Here is a 23,131-nt window from a genome sequence, read left to right as displayed (position 1 = left end):
ACAGCACTCCAACAATCTCGCCTGCTGATGGACATTCAGAGGTCTACATTGGCCATGCCACAAGGTTTTTTCCAAGAATAGCTACAGTTATTCATCCTAAATGGCCCAGAAAGTCTGGAGACAGCTCACATATTTTTGTTGAACATTTTGCGCGCAAACATGAACTCACAAGGGTTAGCTGCAGGCTTGAAGAGGGAAAGACACTAAATGCCAGGGTTTGTTCTACCCAGTTAGATCCTTTTTCTTGGAAAAGTGTGAGAATTAATCTGGTGATATATAACTGTAGTCTCTCCTCTGAAGATTGAAGCAAATGGAAACAATGAGAAGTGCTAAAGCTAAATCCGACCCCTGGGTAAATTACACAATCTTCCCCAGTGCCAAAACGTTGTCTGAGGAATTCCTGGGTTTTACACAATCCTGCTGTAATTCTTTTAGATGTCCCTTAGCTCTTATACCCCTCCCACAATCACATGAAACATGGCCATTTTACAGGGCTCAAGTGTTGGGACTGTGCAGACAGCAAAAAAGAATTTCATAGAGAAAAGGGGCAGCTAAGTTACAAAACCAAACCAAGACAATTATCCAGTAAAAATAGATGAAAGGATGTCACAGTCTCTTCATTGTACAAGCCTCACGCAGCATGAAAATAGCTGCTCCCCTGACCTTGTTGACCATGGCCAATTTTCACTTGTACTTCATTTTGCCTCATTGTCTGTGACACCCATCCAGATTTCACCAACATGACTTCAACTGTTCATTCAAAAAACATCTAATTAGCAGAAGAAAGCTCTTTTTGGTTTAAACTCAACTCTAGACTGTTCTTCTTGGTACTGCCTTCTACTTTCAAACTAACATGCCTCTGTGGGTGTACATATATGCTTCATACAGCAACATCCATAATACTACAGGAATTCTGGGAATAGGACACTTATGAGTTGAATTCAAAGGCAGTTTTCTGGGATACACTCTGAAGAAGACCTGCAAAAGACTCTGAAGTAGAGAATAAAGCAGGAGGGGAACTCATCTCTTGTCCTAAAGGAGGAGAAACCTGACTCTCCCAGTCATCAGCCATATAGAGTGCATTCACAGAATATTCTATAAGTTGTCAATTCTGTGGCTTGAGGAAGTATGCAGAAAGCTTCAGTGGTAGATGCAATAAAGTAATGTTAAGGAAAATTTTGATCAGCTGAATAATTCCACAGAGAATAGGAAAGAAAAGTTTCTGATACCTCTTAAATATATTAGAGCTCATTAAGGAAACCAGTCAACCCATGGTCAAGGCAGCTGCAATTGATTGCCTCCCTGAATTTTTGAGATACATTAGGTAAGGTCTCTCACCAAAAACTTGAGAGGAAGCTAAACTGTCACTGAGCAAGAGGGAAGGTTTCTCCAGAGAGCAGGAAAACCAGATATCACTTATATATTATGTACATGGTGGAGGCTTCTGAACAATTCATGAGTACCCAGGAGACATAATTTGAAGTTTAAATAGCTGTATGAATGTGTGTCAGTTAGGAAAGGCAGATCATATTACATAAAATAGTAGGAAATGGAGAAAGAATAAAATGGGGAACAAGCCAGAACACCTACAAAATGCATATAACTGTGCAGTTCTGATTCTGCCCTTCTGAGAAATTACAAAAGACCTAGAAAAGGTGTGGAAAAGGCAACTGGTGGTCAATACTAAGGTATATCTGTCATAAAAGGATGAATAGGGAGGCAGATTCTCTAGACCTTACTGCAGGGTGTTAAGCTGCAGGCTAACTGAATCATTAATGACATGAATAAGGTAAACAGGGAAAGAAAGATTGTTCATTGTCTTCTAATCCAAGAACTAAAAGCCATATAAAGATACAAGCAAGCAGCACATTCAGATAAGCAAAAGGAAATACTTTCTCATTTAATATATTCTTAAGCCATAGGACTGTGCTATGTCCAGAGTTACCTATGTAATTTTGGAGTTCAAATTTATAGAGAAAAATCTACACCATCTTGTATCCAGGCAATTCCTGAGCAAGAACAACTGCAGGCTAGGAGGAGAATCTGTTAGAGAAGCATCACTTTATGTTTTCTTTACCCAAAACTCTCCCCCAGACATCTACTGTTGATCAGTGTCAGAGAGTAATAGACTTGGCTCCTATATGTGAATTTAACCAAAAAAGCCTCAAGTACTAGAACTGCAGGAGAATCAAGACTTAGCACTGAGGGAGCATCTTAAAAGTAAAAAAAGAAACATTGGGAAGGTAAATAAAAAAATGCATTATTCACAGAAGAGAAGCTAAAGAAAAGGTCTTAATCTCTTTCATAATACGAATTGAAGGAGGCATTCAGTCAAAGTTAAGTGTTGACAAAACTCTGAGCTGGCTGAAGAAAACACCTTTCCGCATGATGTGCAAACAGGCTTCAGCATTCACCGCAATGGGAAGCTGTCAAGGCCATGAACTTAGCGAGAGTCAAAAATGAACCAAATATTCATGTGGATAAATCATCATTAATGATGATAACTTTGGATGGTATATTAGAATTCACACTTCTGAGGTTAAGCCTACCCTTAAAGGCTAACTCTAATGATGGAGGCGAGTCATCCAACACTTGCTGATGCAGGATTCTCACACCTTCCCTTCTCATCAAGCAGGACACAGGCAATTAAATCATAAGCTCTACAATGAGAACAGGTTTGTATCTTTCACTATTTTTGCACTACTTGTCATTTGAAAACTGATTTATTATGTGCTTCTTCCTGCTTTTAATATTTAAGTATTAGTAAGGATATTTATGATCTCTTTATGTCTTTTCTGTTCTTTGGGGAAACTAAGAGTGGGAGAGGCATGGGGGCTCCAAATGTGCTGTTTCTGACCATTTGCCTCAGCCAGGAATTTGATTTATTGGCCATGTCAGCACATCCTTGGTAATAATCATAATAACCAACCTGTGAGAAAGGGATAGAAATGCCCAGCCATGTAAAAAAGAAAAATGCAGAAAAAACATATCAGAGAGGGGTAGCATGGAATTATTACCTAGAGTCTACAAAGCAAGTACAGTTATGGTACTCATAACAAGGACTGTAATGGTAATAGAAAACAGCACCAAATTAATCCATCTGATTAACAAGAACACACTAAACCAAAAACTAAAAAAGACAGCATATTTAATCTAATGAGTCTGCTACATATAAGCACCAGCCTGGATTATGATTCCTGGGCAATCAATAAACCCCCTCAAGAAAGTTTCACCAGGCTGGGAATGGTGAGAATTATTTTAAAGAAAAACTAACCAGTTAAATTTACCCACGAAACATTTATTTTCATAAAACTGAAGCCAGTCTAAACTCATACTCTACAGAAATGTTTCCAAGTTAGAAATTAAAACAAAACCGATCTCTCCAGAAAGCAGTGCGTGAAAAGACTTTTATGTCCCAGCAACACTATATCATTCTGTGAGATGACCTGAAAAAGGAGTTAAAATAAATCCAAGTAGTATATTTGCAAGTGTAAACAATGGAAAAAGAGGACACAGTAAACTTAAGCAATGAAAAATGTTTTCACGGTTTAAGGTGTTTCAACAACCACTGTTACTTGTAACAACAGGCATCATTCACCCCCCCAGTAAAAATTTAACAACTACTAATTTAGCAAATGGCATGGCCTGTTGACTCAAAGCTATCATATTTCATTAACCTTAAATTGGAGACAGTTTGACTCTGTGGCAGGGCACACCTGCATCATCCACACTGCCACCATCCAGCCACCACCAAGGGTAGGGCTGGGAGAGAGAGCAGGCAGATGTGGGAGGTGAACAGAGAAGGACATGGGTCACCCAGACAGGACACAGCAAAAGCAGGGAGGTGGCTTCTTTGGAAGGACTATGGAAGGACACTTCTTCAATAATAAACTTCAGTCCTGGTCCTTGTTCCCCACCCTTTCCCAAGTTATCACACCCATTAACTCCATAAAGGTGGCAGGAGGCTTCACTAACGTCTGTGAAGTGCCGCAAAATTATGTCATGTTATTAAATGTGCATTGTACATGCCAAAAAGACAAACCCTGCAGCTCTAGCTTGCCCAAATGGCTCAGCTAAAGCCAATGAGAATAATAATATCTGTGTGAGAAGGAGAGAAGAATAACAGGAATCAATCCCCAGGGCATTTATTGTGAGAAGAAGGGAATATTCATTTTATGATAACTGTAGCATAAAGCTGCCCTCACTTGCTCACCTGCAAAGGGTTATCCCTTTCCAGGGATAGTGGTCCTTGCCATCAGCATCACCCACTGTAGTCCCAGGCTCTGTTCTCATCAAAGTTAAAAGAAATTTCACAGGGGCCTCCCATGGCAGCCTCCCTAGCCTGGCTGTCATTGTTGACATTTAGTGCAATCAATCTTATTTCCATCACTGAAGTGAGGAACTGGGTAATCTTCTGTGCACATAGTTACCAAAATAAGCATTTATAAATGAATATACAAAAGACGTATTTAAGAGCAACACAAAGAGGACTTGAGAGGGTACTGGACTTTATGACCCCAGTACACAGTTAAAGCAGATGGACAAAAGGGTCATGGGAGACATGAAAGATATAAAGAGTTGTAAGGATGAAGTTTGAATAAGGTTTTTTGGCATGAAAATTAACATGAAAGGGAGACCTGAAAGATTTCTTTTTTTGGATGAAAACCTGTCCTGTATATATTTTAAGGCAGAGTGTGATTTGGTATCTGCCCTAGTCCATCCTGCTGCAGACAGATGTTTCCCTCCCTCATGCCTCTATGTACCACCTGACTTTATCATCTCTCTCATGCGAAGGTGGCTCTGTGGAACAGATCCAGCTGAAAGCCGCACATTTTTTCATGTTTTACTCTTCAAGCAGCTCAGTTCCCAGACCTCTCTCCTCCACACATATTGGTGGCACAAGGTGGTGCAGAAGAGGAAGGAGCTAAACCACAAATAAACAGTGAAGGGACAGAAAGGGGGAAAAGATTGATCTACAGTAACAGGTGAAATATTAACTGGGAATTGCAAGAGAGATCCTTTCCCACTTGGTCAAAAAGACCAATAAAATAATCCAGCTGTGGATTATTGTGAGCTAGGGATCTCAAAGGGAAAAATATACCCAAACAATAAAATTATGAAATTTCAATGTAACTTGATGGCCTTTATAGCAATTCATCACACAGCTTGCAAATGGACATGTAGCTCCAAAAAGAGCAGAATAAAAATAAGCAGAGACTCACACATTTCCACATTCTTAGTTCTCAGCTGTTTAAAGGCTGAACAGGATAACTCCACCTGGATTTATAATACTGTAGTAGGACCAAAAAACCTACACGAGTAACAAGAAAGTAGGTTTTAAGGAAATTTCTTATCAATTGTCTGGTTAGACTAGTCCTGGTGGGGATATGCTGCATGAAGTTTTCATGAAGCATTCTTCAGCACTGTTGTAAATCCCCTGTAAAGCTTCAAGCTCCCCTGTGGTCAGCTGCTGAAATATCAATCCAAGCTCTAAAATGAGCATCTCTTAACCATAGCACAAAAGCAGGAACACATCAGCAAAACCAAAGGTGATTATTGCTATTCTTAGGGGAATCAATAGACTTTGGAACACTGAAAAGAAGAGGTCAATGTTAATTGCATACTTAAACATAAAATATAATATTCAACACATAACAATTTTGGATCAACAGTCCTATATTTAAAAGAGATGTGATTCACAGGTATCTTCTGTTCTGGTGTAGCAGATGAACTCTCCTTTTCCTTAGCTTGCTTTTGGTTGGTGGGTTTGTTGAGTTTTGGTTTTAAATTGCCAAACTAGAAAGTTAAACTATAATACTATGGATCATGTTAAAATATTTCAGGACCCTGTCTGCTAAAAGCCTGGACTAAAAGCCTAATGTCTTCCAGAGCCCTACCTGTCTGCACACATCCCTAGTGACACACTGGGGGCATGAATAAGTTCTCATATTTAAGAAAAAAATGAATCATAAAGCTGTTGGAAGTTAGAGATGGAAAAACCTCATTAGATCATCTAAGGCACCACCCCACTGCTGCACAAAGATCTTAGGTGGGTTCTCTGGCACCCTCCAGACTCTACATCCTTAGTTCAAGTCTGAAATGGTTTAGACTGCAATGAAGGTCTTGCTGAAATAAAATAAAGCGGCTGGTTTTGTATGGGACTAGTAAGACTTCAAACACGAGCAATTCACTTGCATCCAAAGAAGCTAATACCCCATACTTTTGTCACCCTTTACTGCTTTCTTGCTCCCAGCCCCGGGAAAGACATTTCACAGCAATGAGCCCAGATCAATTCTTAATAGATATTATTTGCCTCGTTTCTCGCCGCCACTTCCACTACAAGAAAACCATGGCATTTTTACGAGCAGTAAGCCAGATCCTTTGACAACCTGTAATAATCCCCAGGACCACTGGGTGGTACTAGCTGTCTGCGGTGGGAAGCCGAGCTGAGTCGGAGGCTGGTCGCCTTTCGTAGACCATACAAACCACACGGGTTTCCTGGAATCGATAATTTACTACAGCCACAGCTGTGTGTTTAAAGGGCTGTATGTTTAAAGAGCTGTAGCACCTCTCTTATGAAGACGGGCTGAGAAAGCTGGGGTGGTTCAGGTTGGAGCAGAGAAGGCTCGAGGGAGTCCTGATAGTAGCCTTCCAGTAGTTACAAGTAGCCTGCAAGAAGTCTGGCGAGGGACTCTTACAAGCACATGTAGTGACAGGACAAGGGGGATGGCTTTAAACTGAAAGAAGGAAGATTTAGATTAGACATTAAGAAAAAAATCTTCTCTGAGAGGGTGCTGAGGCACAGGTGCCCAGAGAAGCTGTGGCTGCCCCATCCCTGGCAGTGTTCAAGACCAGGTTGGATGGGGCTTGGAGCAACCTGGTCTAGTGGAAGGAGTCCCTGCTCATGGCAGAGAGCTGGAACTGGATGAGCTTTAAGGTCCCTTCCAACCCAAATCATTCTACCATTCTATGGTATGCAGACGCTCAATTGCCATCTGTGCAAGCTCCAGTTCCTCCTGAGAGGGCAGAGCATGACAATGTACAGGTACTGCTGCTTCCATGCACATTTGGTGGTCCCAGCACAGCTGAGACATTCTTCTTCCAAGTTAAAAAAGGGAATTTTTCTAGAGACAATATCATCTGGAATCCCATGAACAAAGATGTTCTCATATGGTAGTCCCAGTGAAATAGACAGAACTGTAGACACATATGCTTTCATTCACATTTTTGCAACCTCAGTATCTCAACGTATGTAATTGGCACTGTTCTAAAATCTTCCTAGTCACATACAAAATCCCAAAGAAACTTCTTTAGAAAGTACTTACATCTCTTACCAAGCCAAACAGCAATACCTTCAGTTATTTTATCCACTGCCGAGTCTGGACACACAGCTCACTACCACTTGTAAGCAGATAGTATCAATGTCACATTCACAACCAGAAATATTAAGCTATTATTGGACCCAGTAGAGTCAATAGGGCTCCACAGGTATCTTTCAGCTTGCAGAAATTTTACTACTAGTGATAGATGAGCTGGAAAGACACAAGTTTATCTCGGATGCAGCTGGAGCTTGGGACCAGCGGTTAGCAAAGGCATCTTTCTACTTGTAAACTGAATAAAAAAGTGTTCTAGAATGACTGGAGAAAGATAAGCATACAAGTAATGTACCTCCTTTCAAGCCCTCTAAAAGAGGCCAATGTAACGGTGTGTTGTTGGCTCTTACCAAAGTGACTTTAAAAATTTAACAGGCTGAGGTGAAACAAGGGGAACACAAAATCACAAAATGGAATATATAAACCTTTAGAATCAGTTCTAAGCAATATTAAGTTTGATGGCTTTGTAACAGTAGCAATGGAAAATTACTGAGGTGCATGGTACATTGAAAAAAACAGAGTACAACTAGAGAACATACTGGCACAAGATAAATCATTATAGTTGATGTAGTTTTAAGAAGAACAGTCTAGAAGAACAGGACACAGGGATAAGGAGTATCTGGGAATGGCAGGTGTCCAAGATGGGCTACAGTTAAACTAACTGATAAGTAGGAGGATAGGAGGATTATTATGTCTCTGGTGTTAATGAACCAATTAAACTGGTATAAACATCTACTGCGTGCTTCAAAGGCTGCCAGAAGTGATGAAGATTGTTGGAAGAAGTAAACGACCCTCAGAGACCACCACCACATTTTTGTACGCATGCGGGGAAATTTCTGGAAAATAATGTAATCCATACATAGCCTCATGAATATGTATGTATGCCCAGGGACTATATAAGGATGGCTTGTGTACCAATAGAGAGATACACGTTAGGAGGAGCTATCCCCCGTGTCTCCTGACGCCGCAATAAAGAATACCTGCTTGTCAGCTTGAAACTTTGTTGGCAAGTTTGTTCCTGGAGTTTTCTCTGAATCAGAGGACATTTGTCTCAAAATCACATGGAATTCTTTCACACTGTTGCTCAAGTGAGGGGTGTATTTTTTCTGAAAGAAACAATACACTTTGGGAAAAAAAAAAACAGAGCAAAACAAAACAGAAAACATGAACTATATAAGGAGTGGTTTGTTTAGCAACAGGGAGATGCTGGATTAGCAGCTTGTGAACTGTTGTAATGATCTGTCACAGCAGCTCTGTGACCTCGCTATCTTGAACCATTAACAACACCAAAGTTTCAGCATCTCTCTAGCATAGGTCAGTTAGCTGATGCTTAAAGTACCAACTGCTCATGCTGTGCGTGCTTAAGCTTCAGGGCTGATATTCAGCATTACAGCTGAAGATAACCCATATGTGCTTTTGTTCTACTGCAGAATGCATTTGTTTGTCCACTGTTGAGTCACTGCTGTGCTGCTTCTGGTAAACTAAGCCAGAAGAAGCACAGAAACCCTTCAACCATCTGACTGATCTTGGCTTCCCCTTCATCTCTGGACATTGAGATTGTGAGCTGCATTTAAGGGAAGCTGGCTATCTGAAAGCCAAACTGTCTCATACAGCCCCTGCCTGCAATTTAAACTTGGTCCTTTTTTCAGTTGCTCCCCCAGAAGTGCCCAGGGTCAGCAGCAGCACTTTTTGAGCTGCTATTAGAGCAAGAGTTGGTGGAGTTCCAGTACATGTACTTAAAACGCATTTATGTGATTTGGCTTCTGTGCGATTCCCTCCCTACACATGCACTCTCTGCAAAAAGGGCGGTAATTAATGCTACTCAGTGCACTGTGGTTATCTTTATTTAATTAGCATTGTTAAATTACATGTCAAAAAGCAATTCTTCTTCTCTTTTCATGTGCACAAAGGGTCCCACAGACAGCAGAACCAGTATCTTCCTGGGAAGCAAGCTTTTATGACATCAGACAGAAACTGTACATTCCTTAACACACCACAGATGGTCTCTACAGACCCTGTGTGTGACTGGAGACAGAAGCAAGAGTCTGAAGAGCATTAAACTGCAGTTCCTCTTAGAGCAAGGTCTCATAAGCTGTTGATTTCTTTCAGTCCTGGTGCTGGATCACTACTGTCTTGAGCAAGGATTACTTTTTTGCCCTATTTCTTTCCCCATTGGAGTTATTTTAAAATAATAAGTTTGGACAATGTGCAGAGGAGTCATTGTACAGTGTCCAAGTAACATAACAACAGGAGACCTAGCCTTCAAAATGATGAGTAGGAAATAACTTTGGGGCACATTTTAAGATTCCATGATCTTAAAACATGATCTCACTAATGCATCCCACTCCCCACTACATCAACATTATCAGTTTGCTTGGTACCCAAATAAAATAACTTTCCTGCAAGCATTTAACTACTGAAGCTGGATTTTTTTATTACCTTTGTTTCCTTTACATCAAAATGATCTTCTCTAAGAGCTATACATTTTTGCTGGTTTAAAAGTACTGGTTCTGCTCCAGCACATCGAGTTATTTTATTCTGTAACACAATTGTATAGAACAGGGAAATGAGAGGGGGGCTTCTCCATCTGGCAGATGATCCTCAGAAGTGGAAAAGAAGATGTGCAGGCTTATGCTATTAAACTTTTTGAGTTCAAATGGGATCCAGCTGTTTGGGATCCACAACATTCTTGCAATTTAAAAGCTCACAGTATGTATATTTTCAATCCCTTTATTTTTGTTTTCTTTAATTGTTGGGGCCTGAGATCATAAACGCCTCAGTCTTTCAAATATGAAGTGCAGCTCTTGGTAATTTGTTCTAATCAACTGCAGTAAGAAATGCCTGCTCCATAACCTTCAATGCTTTTTCTCTCCCCTGACAACAGAATAGACTTCTTGCAAAAAAATAAACATCTGGTTTGAATTGAACATCAAATTGCAGTCACTTAAGTGCCAACTATTAAATTACCTCAAATGTTTTATGTTTGAACATGATTTTTCAAGACAGCTAGATATTTTAACTGTAGCACAAATGCACATGTAAAAATACTTTAGAAGTTTAATTCCCTTGAACACACTTTTTTTTCTTATCATGTGTAGCTTGGTCACTGTTTTTGCTTTCCATTTACAGAACTTGTTATTCACAAACATTTTTATACAACCAAATATGCCTCATCAGATGGTTAACAGGAAGAAAAAGCTCTATTTACAATTCAGGGACTTGATTCTGAAGTCTACAACATACATAGGGACTATCAAGACTATCCAAAACCCCTATACCAAGCCAGAAAATCACATACACTAAGATTATAGTCTGCATTTCTGATCAGGAACTTAAACACTAAAATTTGCATCTAAGACCTGCCTCCTCTGAAAACGCAAGCTGCTTCCTTTCTCTAGCACTATATCTAGGGGTGAGTCTTACAGTCTGATATTCATGACAGCATTTCAGATTTACAGGTTTACATAAATGTTGATCCACCACATTTTTGCAACACATATTTCTTTTTTGGTCTCTCTTTTTAAGTTTTTAAGTATGTTTCCAGACCCCTCAGTTACAGGGAATTTTTAAGATGGAAACCAGCACAATTTGAACAAGTGAAAGCAATTGGGAATGAACACCAAATCCACTGTTTTGCAAATGCTTGCAATTTCTGTATGACTGGAACTGACGGTGTTGCTGAGGCTTCTTTATGGTTCTCCAGGCTCCAGGGAGGACAAAATAAAAAGTGAGTATTATTATTAATTGTGAGGGGGTTCTAAAGGGGCATGGGGGGAGTGTAAATGAAAACCATTTTTGTATTCTCTTCAGTATTTCTGCAAACCCCTCCTCCAAAACAAAGGAGCATAACTGCAAGTGCAGACCAGTGCTATCACTGTTTACTTCTTCTTCCCAGACACTGATCAAAGTGAAACTACAGGGAGAATTGATGCCAAAAAAATTAAATTGAAAGCACAGATGACTGCAGCTGGGTAAATTGCTGGCAATTACTCTGGTGACTTCTAAATTGGATGTGACCCAGTGTCAGTCATTGTCTATGCACTTGTGTGTTCACCAAAGGTGATTGTAATTGTTGTGATGATAAGATTACTCCAAGGAGGAAGAAGTCATTACAAAGGTGGGGCCACCTGATCAGACATTTCCATGTTAATTAGGTGGCTATTTATAATACTGACCGTGGTTTTACCTATAATATTTGAATAACAATATGAAGGTCAATCATCAAATTCACTGACAAAGAAGATGACAAATGATCACAATAAAAATCTACTGAATTGTTTCAGGTGTTGTATGGACAAAAAAGTGACTGTTTATGGACAGTAGATAGACAGGAAGAATGATTTAATTTAACACATGTTATTTGCTGAAAGTGATCCTAACAGGTTTAAAAGTCACAAAGCTGAAATCCATCAAAGACTAAGAAGAGAGCATTTTCATTCCAGGGAGAAAAAACAAAGCTACCAAACAACAAAAAACTTTCCAACCCCACTATTGCTAGATATTCAGGTTGTCTGGACAATGGATATATCTGATTTTCACTTAATGAACTTTAGCAGCACATTTACTCCAGTGTATGTGATTAGGGGAGAAAAACTATGTCTTCATCTAGCAGTTCTTCTTGTAGCTTGGGAGAAAATAACTTCAGATACTACTTAAATAATTCAAATGGATATGGCTGAAAGTTAAGTCTCAGAACCACGTAAGGTGAAGAAGTGAGGCTGGAGTAGGTCTCTGAGGTCTCAAGCAGGGCCATAGAGAGCCAGTTGCCTAGGACCATGTCTAGAGCATTTCTAACTGTGTCTAGATGGTTTTGAAGTCAACTTCTCACTAATTTCTTTAGTTTGACAAAGTCAGATGTTATTTATTAGCAAAACTTTGCTAATAAAAAACATGGTGAAAACTATAAGGTTTCTCTAAGTACTTTGAAAAAGTTGATGTTATCTATTTAGGTGCTAGTGAAAAACTGTATCAGGAAGTAACACAAAAATTATTGTCACAGAAACAACATAATTAAGTGGGGAGATAAGTCCGGAAGGCAGTGTCCCTTCTTATCAGAGGGGCCATAATGCTTTCAGCCTGAGCTGACAGCTGAAGAAGCAAGCTGAAGGGATCTGATGTGATGACTAATATGTGGGTACTCAAACAGACACTCAGTCAATGCTGTTTACACCTACATATCCTAACAAGTAGATACATTCCCAAATACATATTCAACTACCAAAGCCAGTTTAAAAGCCGTATTAATTAATTTCCTTCCTCTTTGTCACCAGAATTCATCTGCCTGGATAACGTTAACAGTGAAAACCTAGAAGAATCAACAACCTCAAACTAGCTGAGGTGTGTTACAGTTTATTGAAAGCAGCTTCCTTTCAACATAACCCATGAGGGTAGGTAAGCCCTAAGGATCTCAGGCATGTTAACATGTTAAAATGTTTTCCTGTTGAAATAACTTGTAGAAATCTATTCTAGTTGAAGTTATGACTTAATTATGGAACAGCGTTCAATATCTGAGCAAGATTACTTCATGACTTTGCCACACAGGAGTCTACATTCAGTCTTTAAACCAAATATCATCTACTGACCTGGATATGCCTCAAGCAGCAGGGAGCTTGAAATCTAATAAAGGAACTTCTTTTCTATGTCCATGAAAGTGGTTGGAGACTGAAAATTACTAATTTCAAAATAAATATACTTCCAAATTTTATGAAGGAGACATATAAACTCATTCACCAAATCAAATAAGGATGTTTGGACAAGGGAAAGAAAGAGATAAGTGTGCTTTCATACTGGGAAAAGAGATCAAAGTAAAACAGGGAGGAAAGAGTCAAAGAAAAAGTAGCTGCCATAGAAATGCTCCACAGTTTTAGGAGGAAACATGTATAGCAGGAAAAGGCCTGGAGGCATGGACATTGTAGGCTGCTTTGGCAACTCAGGCAGAGAGTACATACACCAAGGTTTTTTATATCATTCATTTTTTTACATACATTATCAAATTAATGACTAGCTTGTTTATAATCCTACTATATCAATTCTGTAATTATGTGTGACAACATCAAAATTCTGAGGAGGCTAATTGTGCATCCCCAAGGATGAGCTTGTGTGGAAGCATGCTTGAAATGAGACTTTTCAAGGGGCTTAAACGAGTTGATTTGTAAGCCTCACATTTTCTATGGAGGAAGAAAAGAGAAGCTGTATTCAGAAAATAAGTCAAAGTTACCATGAGAAAATCTGTCAGCAGAGATGTTGGGTATCTTCAAAATATAATTAATCTGATTTTTTTTTTCTGCAATACAGCATAAAAGGGTAATGAACACTCAGCCAGAAGGAACACTCTGAGAGCTCTAACAGATGTGTGGGAACAATATCAGTAGCAGGGAGTTAAAAGTAGAAGGAAAAGAGAAAAAAGGGTGAACATAAAAAATGAAGGAAAGAGAGAGAATAAAAATATAAATGGATAAATAAATAAAGATACAAAGACAAAATTCTTAAGGATTACATTTTAAGAAATGCATGTTTGTGTCTCCTTCTCTCCCTCATTCCAGAAAAAACAGCTATTTTGGGCATCCGTTACAGCCGTCTCTTTCAGTCAGCTTCTCTGGCCCTACAGAGTCTACAGGGGTTTTTGTCTCTGACTGATCTCTGGCTCTGAGTAGAAAAGATGGGAGGTTCAGGGAGGATAGGTAGATGCAGAAAGTCTGTATAGTGCCTTCAGCGAGTATCCCAACTGTCTAAATGGATGCTTAAGTAACTGTGTGCCTTGAACTCTTTCCACATCTGAGCCCTTCAGGTTCTCCAGGGATACACGCCATCACCATTTGAACTCTCAGTCTAGCAAACTCCTTGTCCAGAGGCCAAATCATCCCCCAAGAGCTTTTCTACCAGGCTGGGCAGGTCAGCCATGCTGGGGAACTGCTTCATACCCCTGAACACCCTGCATAGGGCCTCCAAGTGAGAGCAGAGGAAGAAGATCCTGTTCACTCTGGAAAAGCACCTACAGGACTCAATTACCTTCCTGTTTTGTGCCTAAGCAGCTTAATACTATGTACCTACTCACACATGACCAGCTCTCTTCTAAGAGCATCTGCATGCAAAGCCCACCTACATTTGCTAAAAATTATACAGCAGCATCCACCCAACACCACAGGTTGACCTGATGAGATCTCACACATACAACTCATTCAGCAGTGCAAGTTTCCCATGACTTTCAGAAGCTTTTAAAGAAATTCTTCTATTTCCAAGAAATGTGGTATTTGCTATTACTTCTGATTTAACAGCATCAGCCCACAGCTGTGAGTAAGCCTCATGCCAGGTGCCTGGCAGAGTGAGTGCAGTGTACTGCAGCACATGCAGGGAGAAATGGAGCAGCAGCAATGCTGTTTGGCAAAGGCGGAGCTTGGATGTGGTGCCTCTCTTCCAGCTTCCCCAGAGCCAGGAAGAGTCTCTGATCCTCTTTCAGCTGCTTTTAGACCTGCTTACAGCTAGAAGATAAGACTGCTGATAGAGGTAGCAGCCTACACTCTACAGCAGACTACAGATGGGCCTTTTTTCTTTTCCAGGGAAACTTCTGTCACCAGTGATCTCTGACTATTCCATGTGCAGATGAGGAAGGGGGTTGTGGGCGGGAGAGTGTTGAAACACTCATAGTCCATTATTCTGAACAAAAAACGAAGCCCAGAGCTCTATCTCTTGGCTGTTAGACAGGGATGAAAGACTGGAACAATCCAGCAGGCCAAAAGAACACTAAGATCACTTCTGGCCTTGAATTTTTATAACCCGGTCAAAGGTTCTGCATACTGCAACCTTTTTTCCTCACCAAGCCCTTGTTTGACCATCATGAATGTCATCACTGCAGTTTTGTCCCCAGGCAAAATCTCCCTCTCTGTTTTTTCCCATCCCTGCCTATTGGCTACACAACTGGTCTTGAAGATGTAGTTTGTCTTCTTGGGCTTCTTGCCCACACATGGCTCTGGTGGAGACTTCTATGTCCTCATGCCTTCCCACTCTCCTTGCAGCTGCTCCCCTCTGGAAGGCTGAGGAAGGATGTTGTTTGTGTCCCATCCCATTAGGAGAAGCCTGCAGGGGTTGAGTGCTTGCACACAGGGAAGGACTCCAAGCTCAGAGCACAAAGAACTGCTGTGGATGGAAAGCAGCAGCAGCAAGGAGTGAGGCACACTGGAGGAAGGCTGCGACAGTTAGAGAATCACCTGTGATATTGAACAATCAGTTTGAGTAAACCAAACTACCCCCTGGTGCACTCAAGGTCTAAAATTGATCCTCCTTAGGTAGCTCCTTGGCATATACACCTACTGCATAATCCTAATCATGACAACAGTTAAACGTTTGCATTTATCCTCCCTTCCCTGATGGCAGCTTTATCTGTTCACCTTTCAAAGTGGGATGTCCTTGCATCATAGATCTATCATTTGCTTAGTACAGCTGACTATTCCTATTACCCATGCATCACCATTCAAATAAACAATACAACCATCTTGCAGCAAGGAGCAGTAATATAAACTACCTATTACACATATACTGTGCTATTACCCAGCCTGTGCTGCATGGACAGATGGAAGGGATGAGCATTCACCAGCAACCAGGACTGTTATTTTAACAGCATTCTGGTTTGCAGTAGCTTAACCTCACTGGGAAACTACAGTTTGTTTTCCTCTCCCCAGCTTTGCTCAGCACACCAACAAACAAGGGAGCCACAAATTTACACAAGCACAGGGAACCCAAGAATCCACACAGTTTTAAAAACATATGTGGAAAAAATACTCAAAACCAGTGTGCGTTAACATGCAACAAGAACACTGATACCAAAACTCCAGTCCATTGGGGATATTTTCTTCCTAAGAAGTAGCTTTTGAAAGAAAACCTTTTCTCACATAATGTTTTCTAGTCCTTTGTTTTGATTCATCTCCTCCTGTTTTATTGCAGCTTAGGACAGCCGTTGTCAGGAGAATCTAGACAGACTTCAAGGGGTGCCAAATTACAGAGACCTCAGGTTTTTCACAGTTAGTTGTTCTTTTCACTGTTGGATTCTAAAGAAAATGAGATTGAATTAATATGTTTTTACTGTATCTGTTCCTCTGTTCTGCTGTTTCCCATGGCCTAGCAGAGGAAGTCTGGTTGCCAAGTGTTTTCTCATTTTGTTTAATCCGATACAAAAGGTCACCTCAAGTATCCTTTTGGTATTAGCTCTAGAGCTGAGTATAATAGGTGGCAGCCCCCAAAAGAATGCATGTTGCTAAACTTCACAAATGTTTGGGTCTTTAGATACAAACAGATGTTTCCTTTTGGTAGCTTCATTTTCCGAGTGATATTCCAAGAAGTATAATGGGCGTAGCCAAATCACAGATGACCATTTTCCAGAAATTAATTATTTTCACACACTATGTCACAAATGATAATTCGGTTTCACAAAAGAGATCAATAATTTATTTGTATAATCAGACTCGTGTTTAAATAGACCTCCAATTGTTAATATTTACGGGTAATTTGTGCAGCAGAAGCAGGAAAGCAGAAAGATTGGCTCACGTTCAGGTCTGATGCAGATCCACTGAAATTAGGAAAAACTCGGCTGCCTTGGGATCCATTGTGCTACACCAGTTTGGAACAATGTATTTACACTGATAAAACAAATAGTTCTAGGAATAACAATTTAATCTGGAGAACTAGTAAGCAACTTTGGCTTTATGCTATAATCCTGTGGTCTAAATTTGTTAATAATATATAACAAACATAGTTTTAAGAATCATAGGATGGTTTGTGTTGGAAGGGACCTTAAAGCTCATCCAGTTCCAACCCCCTGCCATGGGCAGAGACACCTTCCACTAGTCCAGGTTGCTCCAAGCCCCATCCAACCTGGCCTTGAACACTGCCAGGGATGGGGCAGCCACAATTTCTTTGGGTCACCTCTTCCAGTGTCTCACCACCCTCACAGTAAAGAACTTCTTCCTTATACTTACATGCTTGCTGTTCTCCAAAACAATCCTTTTCAAAGTGATAATTAACTTTATGTAATTTTAAATGGATGGCTAACAAAGTCTTCCTGGATATGTTGAGAGGGCATCTGTCCCCTCAGGAAAATATATGCCATTCTGACCTTTCCAGATGCAAAGTATTTACTTCTTGGAAGTTTATATTTATGGGTCAGGCATAATGACTTTACATGGAAAAGATGAGTCAGAAAAACACTTACTTTTTTAGAAGACTAAACTGAGAATTTGAGGACACAAAAAGGGCAGAGGAATTATGAAACAAAGATTGTTTAAAATGTTTCAGCATTAGAATTAAGCAGCTAAAACATTGATTCTAACTCCTGACTTCAGAACACTCAGAAGCCATAATATTAGTTTCAGCAGCTCTGCTGCAATGACCCAGTTTCTATAAATCCTGGTGTTTAAAAAACGAATAGGGCAAAGAAAGATGGAGCATGGATGGGGCATGCTATACAGCAGGAAACAAGCAAAACAAGATGCAAGCCAAAACCCTCAGAAGGATTTTGAAAAATACAGGCTAATCCCAGCAGTGCACAGAGGGGTGTTGTAGGAAAGAGGAACCACTGTGCAGGGCAGTTCCTTGGGGATCGGAAAGACAAGGTTGCCTAAAACAAGAAACAAGATTTGAGAAGAATTATGCCTGATTTGGAATTCCTCTGTATAAAGTATGAATTACTCTTGGTTTGAATATTCAGATTAATGAATAAAAATTTGGTTTCTGACTGTTCTTGTTAGATTCTAACTGCTTTAGTCCAAAGGGTACTAAAAAACAGGCAGCTACACAAACTCTTTGATGCGAAAATATACACAGGTGATAAAAGCTCTACTGCTGGCCCATATGTCAGGATTTTACCTCCTTCTGTAAAGAAACTAAGGAAACTAGTTTCAAGCAAACCGGAAAGATCATGAACACAGAACGGGAGAAGTCTGACAGCTCATCCCCTCTCAGGAGAGAGGCAGCAGTCTTCCTGAAGAATCAAACCAAATTATAGATCACTGGGGCTGTCTGCCTGGATTATCATCAGTTGAATGGTAAAGCTTTAGGCAAGAAACACATTTTCTAAATCTATAATCCTTCTTCTCTTGTACTTCATTGATATTACAGAACTAATGCACAATACATGTACTAGCTGCTCTAGAGAGAAATGCAATCTGAGTCACTACAGTGACCAGGTAAGAACACAACCTAAGAGGTACAAAACTTGACACTTAATCACAAATCACAAAGAGAAACAAAAGGCAGGTAACCATCCTAAGAGAATAAACAGGGAGGGTAATGCATTAATTCGGACAGCTATCCCTGTAATCCCACAATGTTGAAATTGAATGCCTCTTGAAGTCTGTATTTTGCGTGTTTTCTAAGGCATCATATTTTCTAAGCACTTGCAGCTTCTCAGGCACTTTGGATGCTCAAGATTATTAAACATATATTGCAGTCACTTTTGCTGTATTAATCTAAATTCTTCTACCCAGATGGAAAAGGAAAACAGAACAGAAGTTAAAGGACACCTTACAAAAAAAACCCCAACACAATAAATTAACTGGTAAATCCTAAAGGTATAAAATCAATTCTAGCAATGTTTTGCACATGTCCAAATTTTGTGCAGTTCCCAATCTGAACACCCAAATGATTATTCTAGGGCATACATATTTGGGTCCTGCTGCTACTTTCACTACTGATAGACTTTGGTGGCTACAGTATATTTGCAAAGATCTAATCCATCTTTATTTACTACAGCAGGAAAAAAAAGAAACCAACCACCAAAATCAACTGACCTGTTCTAGTTGTTAGAGTTTGGCTGTGTTTGGAAGGCTGGGAAAACTGTTGTTTCTCTTGTGTCATAAGCAATTGCATATCTCAAAGCCTAGGAGCTTGTAGATTAAGATGATTTTTCTACCATAGTACAAAGAGGCTAAGAGTGAAAAGCTGTAAGTGAGAATGGCAGCAGTTCTCCAGGTACAGTTGTGCTAATTGGAATGGTAGATGAGTTTAGCATGTTGAATAAAAACATACAATCAGACTGAAGTTAGGAATGCCTCAGATGCACTTGCAAGTGCAAACATAAACAACAAATGAAACCAAAATCTAAGTAGGTCAGTATCATGACAAGCTAACAGTTTGCAATTCAGTAGTATTTTTTGCCTGGGACATATTCTAAATAAGACATACAAGATACTATTTTAACAGAATAAAATGTGCCCAGTTGCATATTACAGACATCTCAAAGAGCTGTTAACACCTTCAGGAAAGTGCTAGTTACTTCAGTCTGTGCTGACTTCAGTTTTACAGAGGAAACGTAAGGAGGTTTTGCCTCCAAAAACATCAGGTTTTTGATGCTGCCTTTAGTGTGACACCTATTTATAACTCTCCAGTTGAAAAATCAGCTTAGATTAATATATGTGTTATAGAATAATAAAGTTCTTAGTCATTCCAGTGAAAAATATGGTGACCCTGAATCTCTTTTCCATTTGAGCCACAGAAATGGAAGTGAGGGATGTCTTCAGTTCCCACCGGACTTCTGCAGTCTCAGGTTCTTAGGGATACATCCTGGCAGGAAAACCAGAAGTCTCTGCACTTTCCTTTGTGCCAGCAGAATAGTATCTGTGGGATCCAAGTGAATCATTCCAATCACAAATTGTTCCGGAATAAAATAACTTTTGTTTAAACAGGATTCATTTAACATTCATGTACTCCTTCCTTCTCTTTCTAAGAACAGACTATTTTAAACAGCTGTTATCTCTTATTTCAAACCTGATAAACCAAACCCAAACAAACTCTCCTCAGATAGAATTTAAAAAATGAGATAAGAATCAGAAAAACTGAAGGTATTGACAAAATGTTTTAAATAGTAAGTAGATCTTTTCAAGCAACAAGAGGAAGTGGAGAAGTCTGGTTTGGGGGAAAATGAGTTAATTGGGTCCTTATGGTAATGTCATCAACAATGAAACAGTTGGTGTTTGGTTTGGCATCTTGAAGTTTCAGAGTTAACAACTTACTACAGTGATCACGAAGGATTCCCCCTCCTCAGTAATTATTAGATGACAGACATTTCCATGCCATTTAACACTCCGGCTCATGTCTCCAAGCTGATCAGATCTGAGAACTAAATAGTTTTTTCTTTTTCAAGATGAACACTGAATTTTAGAGCACAGTTCTGCAATACGATTAATTCCATTGACACAGATGTATTATCAATGGGTAATTACATTTAAAGTCTTGAAATCTTTTCACTCTCACAGAGTAAAAACAGAAGAAGGATCAAGCTGTTGCTGCATGCTAAAACATCTGCTGTATGTACTCAACAACACTACAAATTGTCTTGTAAGTCTAACATATGATCCTTGTCTTGCAACATATTTGTTCAAGACTTGGATCACAACATAGTAATGACAAATAAACCATGTCATCCTTCAGTTATAAACAAAACAAATAATTACTGGTTGGTTGGTTTGTTTCTTCCTGAAAGCATGCTTTTCCTGAGTGTGTTCCTCTAGAGTAAGATTATTTCTGACCTTTCATCTGATAGCTATCACCACTGAGTATTCGCCCTTATTTCAAATTGGTTTACAGTAGCCAGATAGAGGCTACTACAGTGCTAAGTAATACCAGTATTTAAAGTGAATTTTAACTTCAACATTTAAATATGAAGCAAGATAGGAGGAAAATTAATAAATTAAACAATGATAAATATGGCAATGGTACAATGACAGATGAAGTTAAAGGTTGTACTAAAACATGGATTTGGGCATATTAAAAGAGATCTTTCTCACCGTCAGGGTGAACTACAGTGGTGTAACAGTGAATCCATTTCTTTAAAAGTGACAGCACAGACATCATTTCAGTGGACTTTTTTGTATCCAGACAGGATACATGCATATCCCCATGTAACATGATTTGTTAGCATAATGCCAATCTTTGCTCCTACCGGCAAGGAATTAAATTAAAGAGTCATGTAATTAGTTACAACCTTCCTATCTCCATGTTCCAAGGAAAGAGAATTCCTTTACTGACTTAAAATTGGTGTTCGGGTTTATTTTCAAGACAACGTCCCTGAAGTATTTGTCACTTGTGAGATAAATCAGTCTCTCAATAAGAAAATTTGTCTCATTATCTTCCTGTGTATGATTTTTACCTATTACATGTATCCAGGCTTTCTTCAAATACTGAAATGACTTCTAAATATTTACTACAACTGAACAAACATACACTAGATGAATGATAATGAAATAAACTGCACACAGAGAAGTGAGGGAAACCTTGGCTACCAGGATTTTTTCCAAAAACTTCACAAAAACCTTATCCTTGTAATTCAGGTCTCATAATCAAGTCCTTTCTGTCAGCTCACATGGCAAAATAAAATGAACTACACTCCAGACCAGACTGATGCATAAGGTGCTATATTACAGTAATACATTTGCCAAGGTACAGCTGTGGCCCCGCGTGAATGTTCTGTTGGTCGTTCATTCTGACAAAATGGTAAGAAAAACCTCCTCACTTCACATCCTCTGAGCACTTGCTACATTACAAAGTGGTACGTGTATGTTGACAGACAGATTGCTCCAATGTTTGTTCAGATTCTCTTTTGGTACACCCTCCACATGGGTGGATCTCCAAAGACCAGTCAAGTATTTTAAAATCCTGAATATACAAAAAAAAAAAAAAAAAGGAAATTTTAGGGGAAAAAAAAAAGAATGTGATTTGAGAATACGTTTGAACATTAAAATCTTTGGTAAAGTAAGGAATAGTATTACACTTATCTAGCTGAAGTTGGGACACCATGTAATGTGTTAGATGCTCTACCTGGCAGCAACTTCAAATGATCTTTGCAATGAAAAAAACAGGTAATAGTTTAGGAAGAATTATGTGTTTTAACTGTACCCTGATTTTCTTTGTAGCATTTTACAGCTTTTAAGATACATGTATGTGGCGACCTCCCCATCCCTGGACAAGCATCTTATTTCTACAACATAAAACTATTATGCATAGTTTACTGAACTCAAAATAAATGTACCTTCAAAAATCCAACAACAAATAAGATCTACATCACACTATAAGTCCAAAATTATAGAATCATAGAATGACTATGTTTGGAAGGGACCTTAAAAATCATCTAGTTCTAACCCCCCTCCCATGGGCAGGGACACCTTTCACTAGACCAGGTTGCTCAAAGCTCCGTCCAAACTGGCCTTAAACATTTCCAGAGATGGGGCAGCCACAGCTTCTCTGGGAAGAGATAATAGTCATAAATTATCCTTAAAGTGCCAGATTCTTCATTGTCAGTAAACATCTCTATTATATTTTTAGGCTGCTATCTTCCAGCCATTTATTAACACTATATTATTAATTTTAATTCTTAGGGCCTTGTTTGAAAAAAAAAAAATTAGATACAGATTTATTTAAAAAGAACATATGAAGGAGCATCTATATAAATAAATAATGTATAACAATATTAAGATAAATACTTTTTTTAAAGATACTCAACATTTTCTATGGGAATTTAATTTCTATGGGAATTAAAGCATGCTCTTGAGAAAACGCAACTTTTTATGGAGAAAAACACAACAGCAGTATTTGGACAGACTGCCAAAACTATGCTATATTTAGCATGGAGCAAAAAGAACAAGTCCAGAACACACATGGTTTCCTTACATTTATTTCCCATTTCTACTTAACAAATATCAGATTATAGACCAATATTTATATAGCAACTCATCTCAAAGGAGCTGCACAGTTGAAAAATCAAGTGCATCAGTGTG

This window comes from Melopsittacus undulatus, chromosome 1 (genome assembly GCF_012275295.1).
Source record: "Melopsittacus undulatus isolate bMelUnd1 chromosome 1, bMelUnd1.mat.Z, whole genome shotgun sequence".
Classification (NCBI taxonomy): Eukaryota; Metazoa; Chordata; class Aves; order Psittaciformes; family Psittaculidae; genus Melopsittacus; species Melopsittacus undulatus.
Note: the sequence above shows the minus strand (reverse complement) of the source record.